Genomic DNA, 22,159 nt, shown 5'->3' with positions numbered 1-22,159 from the left:
AATTTAATTAAATGCTTTCGTAATTTTACACAAAATATTATATCCAGATTTATGGGATTGTAGAATCACCCAGGACAAAAACTTTTGAGCATGTCTGAGAGACATCAGACTGGAAGAGTTCTAGTGCAAAGGCCCTCCAGCCAGAAGCTGGAACCCAGATGCCCTTCAACAGAGGAATGGATACAGAAAATGTGGCATATTTACACCATGAAGTACTACTCAACTTTCCAAAACAATGACTTCATGAAATTCCTAGGCAAATGGATAGAACTAGGAAATACCATGCTGAGTGAATTAACACAGTTAGTAGATACTAGTCCAAAGCTTGGAATACCCAAGATACAATTCATAGACTATATGATGCTCAAGAAGGAGGAAGAACAAAATGTGTACACTTCAGTCCTTCCTAGAAGGGGGAACAAAATACTCAAGAGGGAGAGGAATATCGGGACACAGAGTGGAGCAGAGACTAAAGGAAAGGCCATCTAGATGCTGCCCCATCTGGGGATCTATCACATATGCAGCCACCAAACCTAGTCAGTATTGCTGATGCCAAGAAATCCTTATTGATGGGAGCTTGATGTGGATGTCTCCTGAGAGACTCTGCCAGAACCTCACTGATATAGACAAGCATGCTTGAAGCTAACCATCGGACTCCATTAGGACTCCAATGAAAGAGTGAAGGAAGACTGAAACGGCTTGCAAACCCATAGGAAGAACAACAGTATCAACCAACTAGACTCACCAGTGCTCCCAGGGATTAAACTACTAACCAAATAGTACTCATGAAAAAGCCTAATGCTTCAGTTGCATATGGCGCAGAGGATGGCATTGTCTGGCATCAATAGGAGGAGAAGCCCTTGGTCCTATGAATGTTCCTTTCTCCAGTGCAGGGGAATGGTATGCTATGGAGGTGCGAGTGGGTGGATGGGAGGAAAAGCATCCTCATGGAAGCAGGGGATGGGTTGTTGGCTAGTGGGTAACTGGGCAAGGGAATAACATTTGCAGTGTAAATATATAAAATATCAAGTTAAAAAATGTTACTACTGCTCTTAATAACCCTATATAAGTTTTTAAAATCCACTTGCCAAAATTCTTACTAAGTCTGTTTTGTGTTCACACATGGACAATGATGGATTAACACCATATCTGGGAATATCTTCTCAATATTAGACATAACATCTGAATATGTGAGTATTTATATCCATTTTTTGTTCAAGAAGAATCCGATGCCAAAGAAAATTTCCTCTTTTTCATTAGCATGGAAATTATATTCAAAATAAGCTAATAAAATAAAGGATACCTGAGTGTATACACATTCACATACATATTCATATGTATGAATATGTGTGTATATATGTATACATGATGTAGGCCTCCTTCACAGGGCATCTAGGCCTTAACACTTCCCTCAGGCCTACACATTGCATCTAGGCCTTCATGTTTTCCCTAGTCTTTTAACAGACAGCAGCTTTGCCCTCTGAGCCATCAGTCTACAGAGGAATTCATAGAGAACCCTGTCTGAAAAACTAGGGGAGGGAGACAAACAGATTAACAGATTGATTGCTCTCTCTCTCTTTCTCTCTCTCTCTCTCTCTCTCTCTCTCTCTCTCTCTCTGTGTGTGTGTTTGTGTGTGTGTGTGTGTGTGTGTGTATGTGTGTGTGTGTGTGTATTCAACTGAGGAGGCACTGGCAAATAAATGTTTGCCCCTCCTCTGTAAGCCAGGCCACCCCAATACTGCTTTTCCTTTTCCTTAGTTTGTTTGGTTTATTCCAAGTTAATTGTATCTGTTTCTTTAATTTCCTCTTCATTTCTTTAGTTGAGTCAGGGGTCTTTGCACATAAGCCCTGGAAATCAGTACTTGGATCAGGTCTGCAGCCTGCTCACAGGGTTCTACCCACCTCCACCACTCAAGTGATGCAATAAAAGACATGCAGCACCGCACCTGGCTTCTTTTCACTGTACATTTACTTTAGTTCCAATGTTCATTCAGGTCTGAGAGAGGAGGGAGGGAAAGAGGGAAGAGAGACAGAGAGTGACAGAGAAACAGTGACAGAGAGGGAGAATTGTAGGTTATTTTTCCATCACTTCAATCACTGTCTGTTGTTAGCCATCTTGGCAACCATGCCCCGAAACCCTACCTTGGGTAAGATCAAGCATAATGGCAGCAACCATATAACTCCTGCTTAGTCGCACTGAACACCCCAGTCATCACTACCTGTGGAGAATTGTAAGGGGGCTCCTCTGATCTAGAGAGTAGTACCATTGAATGAAATGAGAAGCACAACAAGCATTATTTGTTTTGAAATATAAGACGTGGAAAGAACTATATGTGTGGATTTACAGACAGAAAGACAGAGAGACAGAGAGACAGACAGACAGACAGACAGGACGGACAAGACAGAACAGGACAGGACAGGAGAAAAAAAACAAGAACACAAACAAAAACTCAAAATGGAAGTCCGGTTCCAAATAGTCTCTGTCTGCACTGTTGCTCTAGAGTTGGAGGTCCAGCTTATAAAAGCTTATACATGGATGGTTTTGGGAAATGCTGCTGGGTGTTCGGTACAGGTCCAAGAATATTGCGGGTAACTACACAACAAAGAAAGCAGTTAGACTGACTTCTACAGTGTATGGTTTCTGAGTGTGTTATCACACAGAAGAACCTAACAGGATATGTAATGAATTCCGGCAGTAACAGCAGAAACAACTAATGAGAAAGTGTCCTTATAATATTAGTAACTGCAACAAAATGGCAGACTAGCTAGGTAACAGTTACCTAGCCATTAACTAATCTGACATAGGCCTTCTTCACATTGCATCTAGATAGGCCTTCCTATCTTCCTCTCCAGTGCTGAGACCAAAGTGAGATCAAACTCATGCATCACAATGGGTGCCTTCCTTTTCATTTTTTTCTTTCATCCTAGGAAGTGTGTATGTGTGTGTGTGTGTGTGTGTGTGTGTGTGTGTGTGTGTGTGTGTGTGTGTAGATAGAGAGAGGGAGAGGGAGAAGGAGAGGGAGAGGGGCAGAGGGAGAGAGAGAGAGAGTGCTAGAGAGAGAGAGAGAGAGAGAGAGAGAGAGAGAGAGAGAGTTTAAAATCAGCACTCAAGACTGTTTTTCTTCATATCCCTATCCAAATCCCCCCAAACCAGTAGTACAGCCACCAGCACCATAGACAGAGGAAGATGAAATCTCTAGTCTGAAAAACTAGAGGAGGGAGATAAACAGATCTCTCTCTCTCTCTCTCTCTCTCTCTCTCTCTCTCTCTCTCTCTCTCTCCTCTCTCTCTCCCCCTCATAATTTGTTAAAGTGTTCCTTTGTGCTGTGTGGATTCTACTTTATTAAGCAATTTTCACATCTTACTAGCTCCAAAGAGGAGTCAACAGTGTCTTGGAGTGCAGGCAGTTGTTGCCTTCTTTAAATATTTTTTGGTGTGTTTGTTTGTTTGTTTGTTTGTTTCAAAACCCAGGGCCTGCCTTCGTTCAACAGATCCAAACCCAGTTCTCCAAGGGAAAAATGGAGTCAAGTCCGAAGTCACTGGCATTTAAGTCATCTGCCATTGACAGTCATAGGAGATGGGACTATTGTGCTTTCTCCAATGGAGATTCACCTGGGTATGCATCAATCACATATAAGGGCAGGCCTGGGGTAGAACAGGGTGGTGGATGGGGAGGAAGGATCTGGCAAGAGCTCTGCGATGGGAAACTATGATCAGAATGTCGCACAGAAAACAAAATTTGTACTTTAAAAAAAAAAAGCTCCCGATATCTATCCAAAAAGGAAAGGAAAAAAAACTGACAGCAGAACTTTACTAACTACTAATGTTCCATCTCCCTGTATCCAACCACTCCACTCCCAGATAGGTAGATGATAGTTTGCACTTCTGTCCCAATTGTGCTATCGAGATTAATAAAAGGGGAACCACCTCTGTGGTTATGTTTTACACACACGAAATAAAATAAAAGGAGTGGATAGGTGTGCCTGGCATTTTAAGATGCTCAATTTCTTTGCAAGCTTCATTTTATTTCATTCTTTTAAAGGTTTGTTTATTTATTTTCATTTATATGAGTATACTAAAGCCCTTTTCATATACACACGGCAGTAGAGTACATGGGATATCCCTTTGCAGAGGGTTGTGAGCCACTATATGGTTTCTGTGCAATGAAACTCAGGACCTCTGGAAGAACAGAGCAGTGAGTGCTCTTAACCTTGGAGCCATCTCTCCAGCCCTTCACAAGCTTTATTTAACTAAACATTAAACATGAATCAGGAATGCCAAATCTTGTAAATATGGTCCAGATTCAGCCTTACTTAGAAATCCAGAGCTGGCAGGGCGAGGCTGGGAGTGAGCAAAAGGAGTCTTCCTCTTTCCCTGAGGGTGTGCTATCAATTCCATTACCATTTCCAAACAGCTGGGTGTGAGTCTAACTAAGGTTTTCTTCAGTCATTTGCCATGAGCCAGAGCACTGAAAGGACAGCAAGGGATCAGACATTCACAACTGAAATCATCACTCACTGATTTCAGGCAGAAAACTTGCCCCCCCTAAAGAGGCACCGCTTGGCTCAGCGCTGAAGCAAAGCATGCTAGGGCAGCAGCAGTATTTCCTGGACAGTCCCACTTTGGGCTGCATTCCCAAGCAACCCAACTCCAGGAAAATCTGGGCCTGGCATTCCTGGGCCCGCTACCGGCCTCACACCATCCAAGGGCTCGGTCTTGATCAGAAGGACTTGGGACCCCAGGAGCGTTGCCGGGGAGTGGGTCTTCCATACGCCACATTTCACGCGCCACGGCACGCGGCAGGGATTCGGCACTGGGCTCTTCCCTGTTCACTCGCCATTACTGAGGGAATCCTGGTTAGTTTCTTTTCCTCTGCTGAGTAATATGCTTAAATTCAGCGGGTCGCCACGTCTGATCTGAGGTCGCAGTTGACAGGGGAAGGAGGAAAGGAGGGCGCGCGTGGCCGCCGGCGGACAGACAGAGAGGAGAGCGAGAGGGTGCCGGGGTCCCAGGCCGGGGCCTGCGACCTCTCTACCCCGGCCAGCTCCCACATCCCGGGGACAAGTCCCGTCAGCGCAGGGACGCCACAGCGTCACGCCAGCTGGTGCCCGAGCGGACAGGCCCCACAACAGGGAGGTGGGGAGGAGAGGTACCTGAGACCAGCCCAGGCGGGTGCGTTATCCCCCATCCCCAATCTGACTCTGGCAGGTTGCTCTCTCTGAGCGCAATGGTGGGTGCCTGGCAGCGGCGAATGCACGGACCCAGTGGGCGGGGCCCGCCTCCCACCAGACAGGAGGCAGGATGACCGACCCGGGCAACATGGCCCCTCTCGCGCCCAGGCACCCGACCAGCCCCCGCTGATGTGTCCCCACGGTGGGGAGAGCAGGCGAGGACGGGAGCGAGAGCGCCGGAACAAGCAGGAATGAGCCACGAGAAGGGTGGCCAGCCCGCGGCGCCGATGGACAGGGAGACCTAGGCCCACGGAGACCCACCGGGTGTGGACGACCGCCGGACGCCGCCCAGTCTGAACTTCAGGAGACGGAGGGCCGAGGGGAGAGGCTCTGCGAGCAGAGTCCCAGCCGTGCGACGCCCCCCACCAAGGCAACCAAACTACAGGGGGCGTGGCAGCGATTGATCCTCAAAGGCCTCTCAGATAGCTGTAGCCCCAGGAGGAACCCGGGGCCTCAAGTGCGTTCATAGTGTCCATGATCAACGTGTCCTGCAATTCACATTAATTCTCGCAGCTAGCTGCGTTCTTCATCGACGCACGGGCCAAAGTGATCCACCGCTAAGAGTTGTATCAGTATCTGGGGTGTGAGCGGACTCGTATGGGTGCTAACAACAGCACCAGCTCCCCCGCACCCCCTGCTGAACCGGAAGAGAGGGGCCAATGGCGAGGCGGCTCCACCTCAGGCCGGCCAGTGGGAAACTAAAGAATACATGTGAAAAGAAAAAAAAGACAGGGTCGGGAACGGAAAGGAGGGACACACTGGACAAGGGACGCCGTGAACCCAGCATCCGGCAGCGGCCATCCAATGGGCGGGCAAGTCGGGCTCTCGGGCCCGGACCCCACGGGCGCCCAGAGGGGGACCGCGACACGGCCCCCCGACCGCCGCCTCTGGAAGGGAGGGCGACCGGAGGGGGCCCGCTGAGTCTCAGGGAGCACCAGGTGGAGGGAGGAAACGGGAATCCCTCCTGCGGACGACCGATGGGCAGTAGGGCGACCCCCTCCCCCGGGGTCTTTAAACTCTTGAGCCGGAACAGGACAGCTAGGTACCCGGACAGGAGCGGGGTGGACACGCGAGGTCCAGAAGGCGGGGCGGGCTGCGAGAGCCCACCCGTGGCACAGGCACCCCCTGCATGTGACAGAGACACCCCGGCACCTTCAGAGCTGGAGAGCTGTGGCAGAGGTGCGGCAGGTGCTGTGAGGAGAGGGACCGGGTCCCGGCCACCCTGTACTGCGCCCCCCCACCCCCACCACCCCGTGCACACGAGATGAGATCACGGGCCGGTTCAGAAAGAGGCAGAATGACCTCGGTATGTCGAGGGCCTTGGCTGGCCAGCAGGCAAGGGAGGTGCCGGCTGAGGAGGCAGCAGTGGTGGAGGCAGAGGCGGGTGCACGGAGGCAAGGACATAGGCAGAAGAGCAAGGGAGAGAGAGAGAATTGAGGAGGTCCCTTGACGGACCACACCTGACACCCTCCCCACACCTCTCCTTAACGATCCCCGGCTTTCCCAAAATGCTCACTTGGCCGGCGGCCACGGCACATGCCACGAATGCGACCAGGACCCGGGGACGCGTCTCCTGGTGAGAGGAGGGACTTACACAGGCCCGAGAAAGGACCAGACACCCCCTCGGCCTTCTCCATTAATGATCCTTCCACCGGTTCACCTACAGAAACCTTGTTATGATTTTTACTTCCTCTAGATAGTCAAGTTCGACCTTCTTCTCAGCCCTCCGACAGGGCCATGGGCTGATCAGGCCTCAATAAACCATTCAATCTGTAGTAGGGAAGGGTGGTGTGTACAAAGGGCAGGGCTTATGACCGGCACTTACTGGGAATTCCTCGTTCATGGAGAATAATTGCAATCCCCGATGTCCATCATGAATGAGGTTCAATGGGTTACCCGCGCCTGCCTTTGTAGGGTAGGCACGCACTGAGCCAGTCAGTGTGGCCCTAATGCAGCCCCAGACATCTAAGGGCATCACAGACCTGTTATTGCTCAACCTCTGGTGGCTGAATGCCACTTGTCCCTCTAAGAAGTTGGGGGACGCCGAATGCTCAGGGGGTCGCGTAACTAGTTAGCATGCCAGAGTCTAGTTCGTTATCGGAATTAACCAGACATATCGCTCCACCATCTAAGAATGGCCATGCACCACCACCCACAGAATCGAGAAAGAGCTATCAATCTGTCAATCCTGTCTGTGTCCAGGCCTGGTTAGGATTCCTGTGTTGAGTGAAATTAAGCTGCAGGCTCCACTCCTGGTCATGCCCTTCAGTCAATTCCGTTAAGTTTCAGCTTTGCAACCATACTCCCCCCCGGAACCCAAAGACTTTGCTTTCCCAGAAGCTGCTTGACTATCTTGGGAATAACACCGCCGCATCACCAGTTGGTATCTGTTTAGTTATGTACCCCCATTTGTTTTTCTTTTTCTTTCTCCATTTCTCTTACTTTTCCTTTCATTGGGGGAGGGGATTTTTTAATTCACATTTTAAATATGATTTTCCTGATTTGCCCTCTAGAAACCGGCTATTATGTCCCCTCATGCCTCCTGTTCTGAGGGCAGTTCCTCACTCACCCACTCACTCCTTCCAACCTGCCCATTCTGACAGTTCCCTACACTGGGGCATCAAGCCTTGGGCATTTGCTCCCATTGGTGCCTGAAAAGGATATCCTCTGCTTCATATGCAGATGGAGCCATAGGCTCATCCTTGTGTATTCTTTGGATGGTTGTTTAGTCCATGGAAGATCGAGGGCAGGGATTTGGTTGGTTGATATTGTTCTTCTTATGGGGTGGCAAACCCCTTCAACTACTTCAGTTCTTTCTCTAACTCCACTTTTTGGAACCTTGTTCTCAGCTCAATGGTTGACTGCAAGCATTCTCCCTTCTTCCCTCCCTCTCTTCTTCCCTCTCTCCCCACACCGCTCTATGTTTGTATGTTTGTGTGTTTGTGTGTCTCTGTGTATGTGTGTCTGTCTGTCTGTCTGTCTGTCTCCATCTCTGTCTGTATTCTTTCTAAGTGAATGTCACTTTTCTTTTCTTAGATAAAGTGATGAGATAAGAGTCTTACCCAAACTATGCAAATACGTCCTTTAGGCTGAGGCCAGAGTATTTTTTCCCTCCGTTCAACTATTTATAGACCTAATACTAGGACCTTCTAGCCTCCATGTAATCCAACCTTCCAAGCTGACTAATTCAATAAGGTTTCTCTTGGCATCTTCATGAGTTGTTCTGCTTGGACTCACATTAACTTGGACAATGTGTTACAATCTTCTGGATCCTTCTAATTCTCCAGCTTTTTCTGTTTTCCCCAGTGAATAGTTTGTTCTCTCAGAAGCTGAATCTGTAAAATCATGTCCAGAAAGCTTCCGTAACCACATGCCACACAGCACAACTTCTCTTTTTTGCTTTACTTCTCTCTGTCTTTCTTTTGTCTATTTTTTTCTCTCTTTCTCTACTCTTGTGTATTCTCTGATTCCTAAGCTGTTCTCATGTGAATTGGGCATATTTTATCTGTGATACATTCTGTCACTTTTTTCTTTGAATTACTACTTTATCAAGCCCTCAATTATATGACACTTTCAAACATGGCTACTTCCATATATAAACTAACCTTACAATGTACAATCATTTTGCTAATATTTATCTACCTAGTTCTTACCTGGACCTATTGGTTGTAAAGAATTAACCTTTCAGGATGCCTATATTTATGGCAGTAACTTTCTGACCTGTCATATATGACGTCCTCTGTCTCAAAGATGAGGGTATTAGAATAAAATTATTGTACACATTTTCTAGAAGGTTGAAAGATTCAACTTGAGTCTTATTTTATGATCCCATTAGCAGCCATCAGTCCAAAACACAAAATCACTAAAACAAATCCTAGTTGCATCAGGTAGGGTGGGAAGATATCCCAGTGATTAAGCAGGCAGGAAATGTTAGAGAGACATGGGAAGAAGATTGTTTATTGGTATATATTTATGGCTTGCTCAGCCTGTGTTTTTATAAAAGCTAGAACAATAAGCCCAGGAGTGGGACAACCTACAGTGAGCTGGGCCATCCAACAAAATTATTGATCAAGAAAGTGCCCACAGGCTTTTTCGTTGGACAATCTTATGAAGAGTTTTTTCTCAGTTAAGATTTCTTCTTCCAAGTTATCTCTAGTTTTATATCATGTTGATAAAAAACCTTCTTATATAGTTTGTAGGTGAGAGTTTGTGGGTGGATATCTCTAAGCTTATGTATTGAAGTGATATCATTAAAAATTTTACAAAAGAATGGCTAATAATAACCTGTGTGTGTGTTTCTTTAATTCCGCAGGTTTTCACCCGATTATCGGTACCGTGTCGGTGCTGGCATTGGGCACCGACAGTGTATGTCAGTGAAATTATGTGTGTATATGTGTTTCTGCATGCCCACAGATATTATATGTATCATAATAGGGTATTAAAGAGAACAATGTCTTAATCTAAAGAAATGTTTTAGATTGTAGCACACACCAGCATGAAAACATTCCTTTTTTGGCATGGAGTAGCAATTCGGCTTGCAACAATAAATTATGAACATACTAGGAAGAGTGAAATAGCTCAGTAGGTAAAGATATTTGTTGCCAGGGCAGTTAACCTTGGTTTGGTCCTTGGGACATACACAATGGAAGGAGGAAATGAATGCCATAAATTGGACTCCGTCATCTACTTGTGTGCAATCACATGCAGAAACAAGCAAATACTCAACTAAAAGAATCAGAAAATTAGAATTCCATAAATATAGGACTTAAAATATATGCATAAATTAAAGTAAGGAAATAGGTTGACATGAGATATGGTAAGAATTCTGTAAAGCTGATACATACTCAGACTTAGAGAAAGTATCCCTATACATATGTGTGTTCCGTTTCACCCCTTTCTGAAGCAAGAAAAAAAATTACATACATGGAATTTCTGCATAGTATTACACAGCAACAGAACATAATATTGAGAATTAAAAGAAGAATACATATATAGTTCATATGAAAGCAACTTGGTCTTGCAGAGATAAGCTAAACAACTCCTGGATACTATAAGTTCAGACTCATGAACACGTATTACTCAGATTGATGAATCAAAAAACTTAAATATGGGGCATGTAGATTCCAGAGACTTTTCCACAATTGTATTGTGTAACCAGGGTGACCAGGCAATAGCACTTGTATTTGTATCACTTAGATTTATAGGGACCTTTCCTTGCATGGTGGAGGAATAGGCATCTACACTGAAATGTACTATATGTAACTAGGGAAATAAAACAAAATGTTCTCCTTTATAACCAAACCATGAATACTACTAGGAGATTCCAGGTTTCTTAGTCACATCGTGAAATAGAATCAAGTGACCTTGTTCCAATATGATATTCTTCATTCTTTCTGAGATATGAGGTAGAGGATGAAAGAAAATACCCCAAAACCTGGGTTTAGGGTAATATATTAGTTAAAAATGTCAAGTGTATGAGTCCAAGGGGAGCTGACATCCATCAGGAGTCCTGGAATACTTCCACTGGACTCTCCACAGTGGTTGCCTGTGTAGGATTTAGTTGCTGAATCAGCACTCATTTTTCAAATGTAGAAGACATCAAAATATAGACAAGAGGGATCATCCTCATATTCATTTACAAAGCACCCCCACAAGTTTTCTATTGTCTTACTTGGAAAGGATAAATTTAAAAGAGTAAAACAATATTATTATACTCAAGGAAAAAGCTTGTGTCAAAGAAACAAAACAACAATTAAAGGCAAAAGTCTATGTTTTTCAATAGAGTGACTATAAGGAAAAGAAGTACACTTTAAGCAGCCATTGTTATCTTCTTCAAATTTTTGGAGCATGGATGTTATAAAATGAATGATAAGATAGAATAACAATGTAGGGTGAGAAGCTAATAGAGAGAGGAGCAGAAATTAAAATCAAAGCAGCTCAGAGCATCAAAGAAGCCTGTGGTAAAACCAAATCTGCAGCAACACAATTGTAAGCAATACCCATTATGGAAAAGTAAAAGACAATGCAAAAGGCACATTAATGTATATGATGGACACTTGTGTCAACTTGGATTTAGATGCCTCTAAATCTGGAGGGGTTTGTCTCCTATCGAGAAGGCAAAATGTTCCCCTTCAGAAATTTGAAGTAGATTGTATAATTTTACCCTCTTTGTCCTAGTAAAAAAAAAAAAATAAGGCCAGAAAATAAATTAAATTGTAAACGTGTGTATGTGGGTGCTGTGTCTTTATTAAATTATGTGTGAGTATTTGCGTGTCTAGGGTTGCCTGCAGAGACTAGAAAAGTAAGAGTATTAGGTCCCTGAAACTGAAATTACCAGTGATTATGAGTCATCTTGTTCTTTGAATCTAACATGGGTCTTCTTCAAAAGTAGTACATGTTCTTACCTTCTCTGTCATCTCTCCAGTCTCCTGTAAAAATAAGTTAAAAAAATGATTTCTGTTGCCTAAAGACAAGGAGGCTGAATGAATATAATGATTCTGAGGTTATTTTTAAAGATGAAATTCATTATGATAGACAATTGGGCATAATATATGTAAAACTAAAAAAAGATAAAGTGCAAAAAATAAGGAACAGTGTGATGTATGAGAGATGTTGCAGGGTAAAAAATGACATGAAACTTTCTAAAGAGGCTTGAGTCTGCTTATAAGGTCGCAGTACTTTGTGTGTACATGTTTATGTGGGGGTACATATGTCTGCAGGTGCATGTCCTCAGGTGTGAATAAGGTGATCAAAGATCAATACTGGGTATCATTCTCAGTCACTCTCTACTGTATTGATTTTGTGACATGGTCTCAAGCTGACCATGGAATTACCAATATAGCTAGACTGGGGCTCTGTCAAGCCACAGGGTTTCTTTCTTCTCCATTTCACAGGCACCAGGATGATTAGCTTGGAACACAGTCCCATGACTTTTTACATGTTCTCTGGAGACTGCACTCAGATCCTCATGCATATATCAGAAATAATTTAGCAGAGGTGCTACCTCTTTCTGGCAGTGGCCATGTAGCTGCTGCAAGGAATAGCATATGAGTGCTTCAGTGACAGGATTCTACTGTGGCAAGTCAATGGAAACCACTTCTCAGTGGACAAGGGAAATTTGGTGGCCTTTATATTTAGTACCAAGTTGGCATTCCCTACAAGCTCTCCTTTCCTTCATTGTACTGCATATAGTCATTATCAAAATTGTATCACTTCATCAGTCATGGACAAGGCCATCTGGAGTCACACAGTCTAAGTCACTGTGGACGATTCTACATCTTTCTCAAAACTCTTTCAAGGGATAAAATGTTCTTCACCTCTTTTTGTATCTATCAATCCTCCAAATGTTACCATAAATCCTGGGAATTTGAGACTTATAATCAGATCTTTTGAGAAGTACCCAGTCACACTGAGCAAGTCTGTGTCAGTTGTGGAGAGAGGTAGGTCCTGCTTACATAACTGTTTTTAAGAAGCTATATCTGATAAGTAGAGACATGGACAATGCAGAGATTATGTGGGATTGATAGAGACTTGAAAATGGCTCTTAGAATGATTACATCTTACAAAGATCTATATATTAGAAAGATGCCTAGAAGATCTGCTTTGTAAAATGGACTTGTCTGTCTGCAATTAAAAGGGAATTATGATAGGAGATAATAACTAGAGATAGTTTACCAACAAATGTTTAATTCGGCCTCTCACCATGCATAACTATGTAACCATGTTTGCTACCAGACTGGTATGTCTTCCTGTTTACAGGACAGCCTGCCCAGACATCTCTTTTGTCTTGCTGAAATTGTGCTTTTTAATGCAAAATAAGTTTAGGTGGTGACTGATCCAAGGAATGGGAGAAGGAGAAGGGAAACTATTGGGGGATCTATGTATAGATAGAGCTTTTGAAATGTGGATATTATTATTTCTTTTAATAATGTAAGCAATGTTATCACTGCTTGGGTAAGCCCAACTGTCATTGTATAAATATAGAAGGCTCAAGTTATTTGTGGCCACTTTTCTGAAAATCAAAAGGTGGTCAGTGTCTTCACTTTTGTTAACTCCCCTTCTCCAACTCAGGACCTAAACATTATAGCTAGAACTGGCATTGACATCTTCTTGTTTCCTAAATTTTAATTTTTTAAAAATTTGTATTAGATATATTTCTTTACTTCCATTTCAAACATAATTCCCCTTCCCAATTTCCAGTATATAAGCCCCCATTCCCTCCTATCCCCCTCCCCATACAGGTATTCCCCCTATACATCCACTTTATCCCTCTCCCATATTCCCCTGCACTGGCGTTCCAACCTTGGCAAGGCCAGGGGCTTCCCCTTCCCCTGGTGCCCCAACAAGTCTATTCTCTGCTATATATGTGGTTGCAGCCCTGGATTATTCCATGTATAGTGTTTCGGTACTGGTTTAGGCCCTGGAAGCTCTGTTTGGTTGGCATTGTTGTTTTGATGGGGTTGCATGCTCCTTCAACTCTTTCAATATTTCGTCTAATTCCTTCCAAGGGTGTTGTTCTCAGATCAGTGGTTTGCTGCTAGCATTGACTTCTGTATTGGACATCCTCTGGATGTGTCTCTCAGGAGAGATCTATATCTGGCTCCTTTCAAGATGCATTTTATAACTTCATCAATCTTATCTAGTATACATATATATACACATACATATACAAATATATACACATATATACACATATATACATACACACACATACATACACACACACACACACACACACACACACACACACACACACATATATCCCCTTTTAAGAAGGAGTGGGAGCATCTGAACTTTGGTCATCCTTCTTCTTGAGCATCCTGTGGTGTGTGGATTGTATCTTGGGTAATTTGAGCTTTTTGGATAATATCCACTTATCAATGGGTGCATACCAAGTGTGTTTTCCTGTGATTGAGTAACCTCACTCAGGATGATATTTTCTAGTTCATTCCATTTGCCTATGAATTTCATGAAGTCATTGTTTTTGATATCTGAGTAGTACTCCACTGTGTAGATGTACCAGTCTTTTTAATCCATTCCTCTGTTGAAGGGCATATGGGTTCATTCCAGCTTCTGACTATCATAAATAAGGCTGATATGAACGTAGTGGAGCATGTGTCTTTGGTGTATGTTGGAGCATCTTTTGGGTATATGCCCAAGAGAGGTATAGCTGGGTTCTCAGGTAGTGTAATCTCCAATTTTCTGAGGAAACTCCAGACTGATTTCCAAAGTGGTTGTACCAGTTTGCAATCCCACCAACAATGGAAGAGTGTTCCTCTTTCTCCACATCCTCCCCAGCATCTGCTGTCAACTGAGTTTTTTATATTAGCTTTTCTGAATGGTGTGAGGTAAAATTTCAGGGTTGTTTTGATTTGCATTTCCCTGATGACTAAGGATGTTGAACATTTCTTTAGCTGTTTTTTGGCCATTCGATAATCCTCAGCTGAGAATGATTTGTTTAGCTCTGTACCCCATTTTTAATAGGGTTATTTCACTCTCTGGGTTCTAACTTCTTGAGTTCTTTGTATGTTTTAGATATTAGCCCTGTATCTGATGTAGGATTGGTAAAGATCTTTTCCCAATCTGTTCGTTGCCATTTCATCCTATTGACAGTGTCTTTTCCTTTACAAAAGCTTTGCAGCTTTATGAGTCCCATTTGTCGATTCTTGATATTAGAGCATGAGCTATTGGCATTTTGTTCAGGAAATTTTGCCCAGTGCCCATGTGTTCGAGACACTTCCCCATTTTTTCTGCTCTTAGTGTGAGTGTATCTGGTTTGATGTGGAGGGCCTTGATCCACTTGGACTTAAGCTTTGTACATAGTAATAAGAATGGATCAATTTGCATTCTTCTACATGCTGACCTCCAATTGTACCAACACCATTTGTTGAAAATGTTATCTTTCTGCCATTGGATGGTTTTAGCTCCTTTGTCAAAGATCAAGTGACTATAGGTGTGTGGGTTTATTTCTGGGTCTTCAATTCTATTCCACTGATCTATCTGTCTGTCTCTGTACCAATCCCATACAGTTTTTATGACGATTCCTCGGTAATACTGCTTGAAGTCAGGGATGGTGATTCTCACAGAAGTTCTTTTCATGTTGTGTATAGTTTTCGCTATCCTGGGTTTTGCAAATTGCTTTCTTTATCTCTATAAAGAATTGAGTAGGGATATTGACGGAGACTGTATGGAATCTATAGATTGCTTTTGGCAAAATGGCCATCTTTACTATATTAATCCTGCCAATCCATGAGCATTGAAGACCTTTCCATCTTCTCAGTTCTTCCTCAATTTTTTTCTTAAGAGACTTGAAGTTCTTGTCATGCAGATCTTTCGTTTGCTTGGTTAAAGTCACACCAAGATATTTTATATTACTTGGGAATATTGTGAAGGGTGTCATTTCCTTAATTTTTTTCTCAGCCTGTTTATCCTTTGAGTACTGAATTGTTTGAGTTAATTTTATACCCCGGTACTTTGCTGAAGTTGTTTATCAGGTTAAGTAGTTCTCTGGTGGAACTTTTGGGGTCACTTAACTATACTATTATATCATCTGCAAATAGTGATAATTTGATTTCTTCCTTTCAAATTTGTATCCCTTTAACCTCTTTTCACTGTCTGATTGCTCTGGCTATGACTTCGACTATTAGATTGAATAAGTAGGGAGAGAGTGGGCAGTCTTGTTTAGTTCCTGATTTTAGTTGGGTTGCTTCAATTTTCTCTCCATTTAGTTTGATCTTAGCTACTGGTTTGCTGTATATTGCTTTTACTATGTACAGATATGGGCCTTGAAATTCTGATTTTTCCAGGACTTTTATCATGAAGGGGTGTTGAACTTTGTCAAATGCCTTTTCTGCATCTAATCAAATGACCATGTCATTCTTATCTTTGGGTTAGTTTGTATAGTGGATTACATTGATGGATTTTCATACATTAAACAATCCCTGCAACCCTGGAATGAAGCGTACTTGATTATGATGGATGATCATTTTGATGTGTTCTTGGATTCTGTTTGTAAGATATTTATGAGTATTTTTGCATCAATAATCATAAGGGAAATTGGTCTGAACTTCTTTTTCTTTGTTGGGTCTTCGTGTGGTTTCAGTATAAGATTAATTGTATAATCTTATTATACAATTATTAATTCATAGAAGGAATTTAGGTGTGTTCCATCTGTTTCAATTCTGTAGAATAGTTTGAACAGTATTAGTATGAGGTCTTCTGTGAAGCTCTGGTAGAATTCAGACCTGAATCCATCTGGACCTGGGCTCTTTTTGGTTGGGAGACTCTTAATAACAATAACTGCTTCTATTTCTTTAGGAGTTATGGGGGTATTTAGATGGTTTATTTGTTCCTGATTTAGCTTTGGTACCTGGTATCTGTCTAGAAAACTGTCTATTTCCTCCAGATTTTCCAGTTTTTTTTGAATATAGGATTTTGTAGTAGGATGTAATTTTTTTTTTAATTTCTTCAGATGCTGCTGTTATGCCTCCCTATATATTTCTGATTTTGTTAATTTGGATACACTGTCTGTGACCTCTGCTTAGTCTAAGGGTTTATCTGTCATGTTGATTTTCTCAAAGAACCAGCTCCTGGTTTTGCTGAATCTTTGTATACTCATTTTTGTTTGTACTTGGTTGATTTCAGTTCTGATTTTGATTATTTCCTGCCTTCTACTCCTCTTGGGTTTATTTATTTCTTTTTGTTCTAGAGGTTTTAGCTGCGCTTTCAACAGTGGCCCTTAGAATTGGGGGTGATTTGGACGGTGCGTTTTGGGTCTTCTTGGCTATTCCATTGTCTTTATAGGTGATATCTTCTGTCCTAATGTGGTCTTTATCTGGTTGGCTATTTTAACAACTACCTCTAAGGAGAGATCACCTTAGTTGGATGGGGGGAGGTGGAGTAAGGGGAGAGGCAGGTGGAAGCTCCTTTGTTTTTTAATGGAGTCCTGCCCTGGGGGGAGAGGGAGGAGCAGACAGTCTGTTTAGTGTCTCCTTTGAAGCCTAGGGGGTTTTCTGCATCAACTCAGCCACAGGGCACATCCCCTAGGTGAAACCGGACTTAGAAGTTTGAGCACACTTACCCCACACAGGTGGGTGTTGGGCTGTGGAAAGCTGCAAGAACACTGCCGGGGTGGGGGTTGGTGGTGGTGGTGCTGGAACTGAGGAATTTTTTTTTAATGTTGTGTTTTTGTGTGTGTGGGTGAACTGTTTGTTACAGAAAAGAGGAGAAACAGTTTGTCCAATGGGGACATTCCCTTGGCCTATCAGCCTTGGGGGATTCCACAGAAGTCCAAAAGGTCATGCCCTGTGGCAATAAGTGCCTGCTGCTTTACCAGGTTGGATAGGGAGTCTGCCAAAACCAATTGCAGGCTGTTTTGCAGGCTGTCAGGATTTAGACAGGGGCTTGAGGGACCTTCAGCCAACTCCAGAGAGTAGCTCTGGCCAGGAGCCTTCAGTTGCCCCTTCAGCTTGACCTAAGCTTGAGATGGTGCTGACTGAAAACTCAGCAGGAAAAGATAGGTTGCTAGTCTCCAGAGTTGGGGGAGGTGACTCACCTTCCCGCACTATAGTTTTGTTGATCATTGTTCGAGCACTACATTTTAGGGCTCTGGTGCCCGAGTGCTCTCCGCAGTGAACTCTGACCAGGCTGGCTAGTTGTGTGGCTACAGGTAAAGGGAGAAAGATCTCAGGCAGGGAGGGGGAACATTTTTTTGCCACCCCAACTGCCTGTCCTTCTCCTTACCCAGACTGCCTGCCACTTTGGGCTGAACCAGCAGGGGACTGACTAGCCCGTGAGGAGTGCGAGGGAGATTCTGGCTGTGATGATTTAAAGAGAGCAGATCTCATCTCCAAGTGGCTCTTATAACAGAAGCTTGTAGACAATGGAATAATTCCTACACGCCTTTCCTTGTGCTTAAATAGTTTAGTGAATGGGTCAGTGTCTGACAGAAGGTACTTCCTATTGGTTTGTCCTGAGAGCTTGGGAAGACCTCCTCATATACTTATTTGTAGGTGTGATCCTGCTTCTACCTCTGATCTGTCTTGAGCCTACATGACCTGTGGTGAAGGGGCTTGCAGCATTGCCCTACATGACTGGTCTGTCTTAAACCTCTATAAAGGGGTCTTTGGGGGGAACTGATATCCTGGGAAATTGGGAAGGCACCGGCAGTCCCCTTTAAGTGTCCTGGGGATTCAACCTATCTCCAGCAGGAATCAGGGTACCTTTCACTGCCTGCCCCTCTAGTGAATTACATTGATGGATTTCCATATATTGAACCATTTCTGCATCCTTGGGATGAAATCTACTTCATCATGATGGATTATCATTTTGATGGTTGCTTGGATTTGGATTGTAAGAATTTTATTGAGTATTTTTGCTTTGATATTCATAAGGGAAATTGCTCTGAAGTTCTCTTTCTTTCTTGTTTTTTTGTGTGGTTTAGGTATAAGCATTGTTGGTATCAAGTGTTGCCTTTAGCTGTAACACCATACATTCCCAGAAGACCTTTTGGCTCAAGTCTCACCTCCACCTGGGCACCTTTACCTCACAGTACAAATAAAAGCAGACTCCCTCCACCCTCACTCTCCTTTCTGTTCTTTCTCTGGCCCCTTCCCCTTGTATTTAATAAGGGAATTGTTAAATCTCACCACATGGAACCGTGTTGGTATTGGTTTGCTGTGTTCTTTCTGGTCAGGCGGAGCCAATATTTAATAGCAACAAGCATAATTATGGTTTCACAGAAGGAATTGGCTAGTGTTCCTTCTTTTTCTATTTTGTGGAATAGTTTGCACCATATTGGTATGACATCTTCTATAAAGGTCTCATAGAATTCTGCACTAAATACATCTGGTCCTGGGCTTTATTTGGTTGGGAGACTTTTAATAACCGCTTCTATTTCTTTAGTAGTTATGGGACTGTTTAGATTCTTTGTGTGATCCTGACTTAACTTTGGTACCTGGTATCTGTCTAGAAAATTATCCATTCAATAGAGATCTTCCTGTATTGTTGAATATAAGCTTTTGTAGTAGGATCTGATTATTTTCTGAATATCCTCAGATTCTCTTGTCATGTCTTACTTTTCATTTCTGATTTGTTAATTTGGATACCCTGTGCCGTCCGGTTAGTCAGGCTAAGGGTTTATTATCTATCTTGTTGATTTTCTCAAAAAACCAGCTCCCACTTTTGTGGATTCTTTGTATATTCCTTTTTTGTTTCTACTTGCTTGATTTCAGCCCTGAGTTTAATACAATTTCCTGCCTTCTACTCTTCATGGGTGCATTTGCTTCTTTTAGTTCTAGAGGTTTTAGGTGTTCTGTCAAGGTGCTAATGTATGGTCTCTCTCCAATTTCTTTTTGAGCTGTGAGTTTTCCTCTTAGCACTGCTTTCATTGTGTTCCATAAGTTTGGGTACATTGTACCTTTATTTTCATTAAATCCAAAAAAGTCTTTAATTTATTTCTTTATTTTTTCCATGACCAAGTTATCATTGAGTAGATTGTTATTCAGCTTCCATGTATACGTGAGCTTTCTGTCACTATTGTTATTGAAAACAAGCCTTAGTCGATGGTAATGTGATAGGATGCATGCAATTATTTCAATCTTATATCTGTTGAGGTCTGTTTTGTGATCAATTATATGGTCAGTTCTGGAGAATGTACCATGAGGTTGTAAGAAGGTATATTCTTTTGTTTTAGGATGAAATGTTCTATTAATAACTGTTAAGTCCATTTGGTTCATAACTTAGGTTAGTTTCTCTATGTCTCTGTTTAATTTCTGTTTCTATGAGCTGTCCATTGATGAGAGTGGGGTTTTGAAATCTCCCACTGTTATTGTGTGACATGCAATATATGCTTTGAGCTTTAGTAAGGTTTCTTTTATGAATGCAATTGCCCTTGCATTTGGAGCATAGATATTCGGGACTGAGAGTTCATCTTGTTGGACTTTTCCTTCAATGAATATGAAGTGTCTTTCCTTATCTTTTCTGAAAACTTTTAGTTGAAAGTTGATTTTATTCAATATGAGAATGGCTACTCCAGCTTTTTTCTTTGGACCATTTGCTTGGGAAATTATTTTCCAGCAATTTACTCTGAGGTAATGTCTGTCATTGTCAATTATGCGGTTTTCCTGTTTGCAGCAAATGCTGAGTCCTCTTTAAGTATCCACTCTGTTTTTCCATGTCTTTTTACTAGAGAAGTGAGTCCATTGATATTAAGAGATATTAAAGAATAGGATTGTTGTTTCCTGATATTTTTTGTTGTTAGAGGTGGAATTATATTTGTGTATTTCTCTTCCTTTGGTTTTGTTACAAGAGGATTACTTAAGTGCTTTTTCTAGGGTTAGTTTTCCTCCTTGTGTTTGAGTTTTCAATCTATTATTCTTTGTAGGACATAAATACCTATCTTAAAGAAATACAGCACAACACAGATAAGGAATAGAAGCCCTTAAGAAGGAAACACAGAAATCTCCTGAAGAACTACAGGAAAGCACAAACTAACAGGTAAAGGAATTGAACAAAGTCATCCAGGAATTAAAAATGGAAATAGAAACAATAAAGAAAGCACAAAGGGTGACAACCCTGGAGATGGAAAAGAAGGAAGGAGATCAGGTGTCAGAAACACAAGTATTTTCAATCAGAAATCAAGAGATAGAGGAGAGAATCTCATCGGCAGAAGATAACAGAAAACACTGACACAACCATCAAAGATAATGTAAAATGCAAAAAGCTCCTAACCCAAAACATTGAGGAAATCCAAGACACAATGAAAAGATCAACCCTAAGGATAGGAGATATAGAAGAGAGCTAAGATTTCCAACATAAATATCCAGTAAATATCTTAAACAAAATTATAGAAGGAAACTTCCCTAGAGAAAAGAAAGACATGCCCATAAACATACAAGAAGTTTACCGAACTCCAAATAGATTGACCAGAAAGGAAATCTGTCCCATCACATAATAGTCAAAATACCAAATGCACAAAACAAAGAAAGAATATTAAAATCAGTAAGGGAAAATATCAAGTAACATATAAAGGCTGACCTATCAGAATTACACCAGACTTCTCACCAGAGACTATTAAAGGCAGAAGATCCTTGGCAGATGTCATACAGACCCTAAGAGAACACAAATCCCGGTTACTCTATCCAGCAAAACTGTCAATTAACAAAGATGGAGAAACCAATATACTCCATGACAAAACCAAATATACAAAGAACCTATGCATTTATTACGTGTATCTAACTGTGTGTCAGACAGACATCCATATACACATGTAAATAAGTTACATATTTACTAAATTACTCAAAAACATTTTATAATATTCAAGTAGACATATGTACACACATGCCTACATATATACACATATACAAGTGTGGCTGGTATATACTCACGTGTTAGGTGTCTTTTTTGCACATCTGTCTTTATAAATGTGTGTGGTCTCTGTGTGTGTGTGTGTGTGTGTTTGTGTGTGTGTGTGTGTGTGGCATGTGTGTGATGTGTACATATTTATGTGTGAATGCACACCCTTTTGTGTGGAAACACATGTGAAAGTCAGAGGAAAAGGTCATGTGTAGGTTCTCACCCCTTACCTTGTCCTGGGTAGCCTCTATTGCTACTACCACTGAGTAGTCAAGGCTACCTTGATCAGAAGCATCCAAGACTTATCTTCTTTTCTCTTTCCACCTTACCATGTGACCTGTGGTATCCACATCAACCATGCCCATGCTTATTTCATCTGGATTAGTTTTTGATATGGTGGCTGTTTGCGGCAAGGTCTTTTCCTTAATGAATAAAGATTTCAGGGCACCAATCACTGGATATATACTTCCAGGTTAGACTTCCAGTTTGGAGGGAGAAATAGAGGATGAGAAAAGGGACCTGTGGATTGTTGGATTGTGGGAGAACTTGGGGTAGGTGATATAATGAACTAGAGC

General features: G+C 42.2%; 1 long non-coding RNA gene and 1 other non-coding gene across 2 annotated transcripts in view; one reads left to right on the top strand and one right to left on the bottom strand.

Moving 5' to 3' along the window:
- Nucleotides 1–22,159, top strand: part of LOC134485555 (uncharacterized) — a 104,870-nt gene that overhangs the window by 44,688 nt on the left and 38,023 nt on the right. The window lies entirely within an intron of this gene.
- Nucleotides 5,644–5,797, bottom strand: LOC134486015 (5.8S ribosomal RNA). The gene has a single exon (XR_010064544.1). It is a non-coding gene; the product is annotated as a 5.8S ribosomal RNA (ribosomal RNA).

The sequence above is a fragment of the Rattus norvegicus genome, chromosome 2 (genome assembly GCF_036323735.1).
Source record: "Rattus norvegicus strain BN/NHsdMcwi chromosome 2, GRCr8, whole genome shotgun sequence".
In the NCBI taxonomy this organism is placed as follows: domain Eukaryota; kingdom Metazoa; phylum Chordata; class Mammalia; order Rodentia; family Muridae; genus Rattus; species Rattus norvegicus.
The sequence above is the reverse complement of the archived record's forward strand: the minus strand, read 5'-3'. Positions and strand labels throughout refer to the sequence as shown.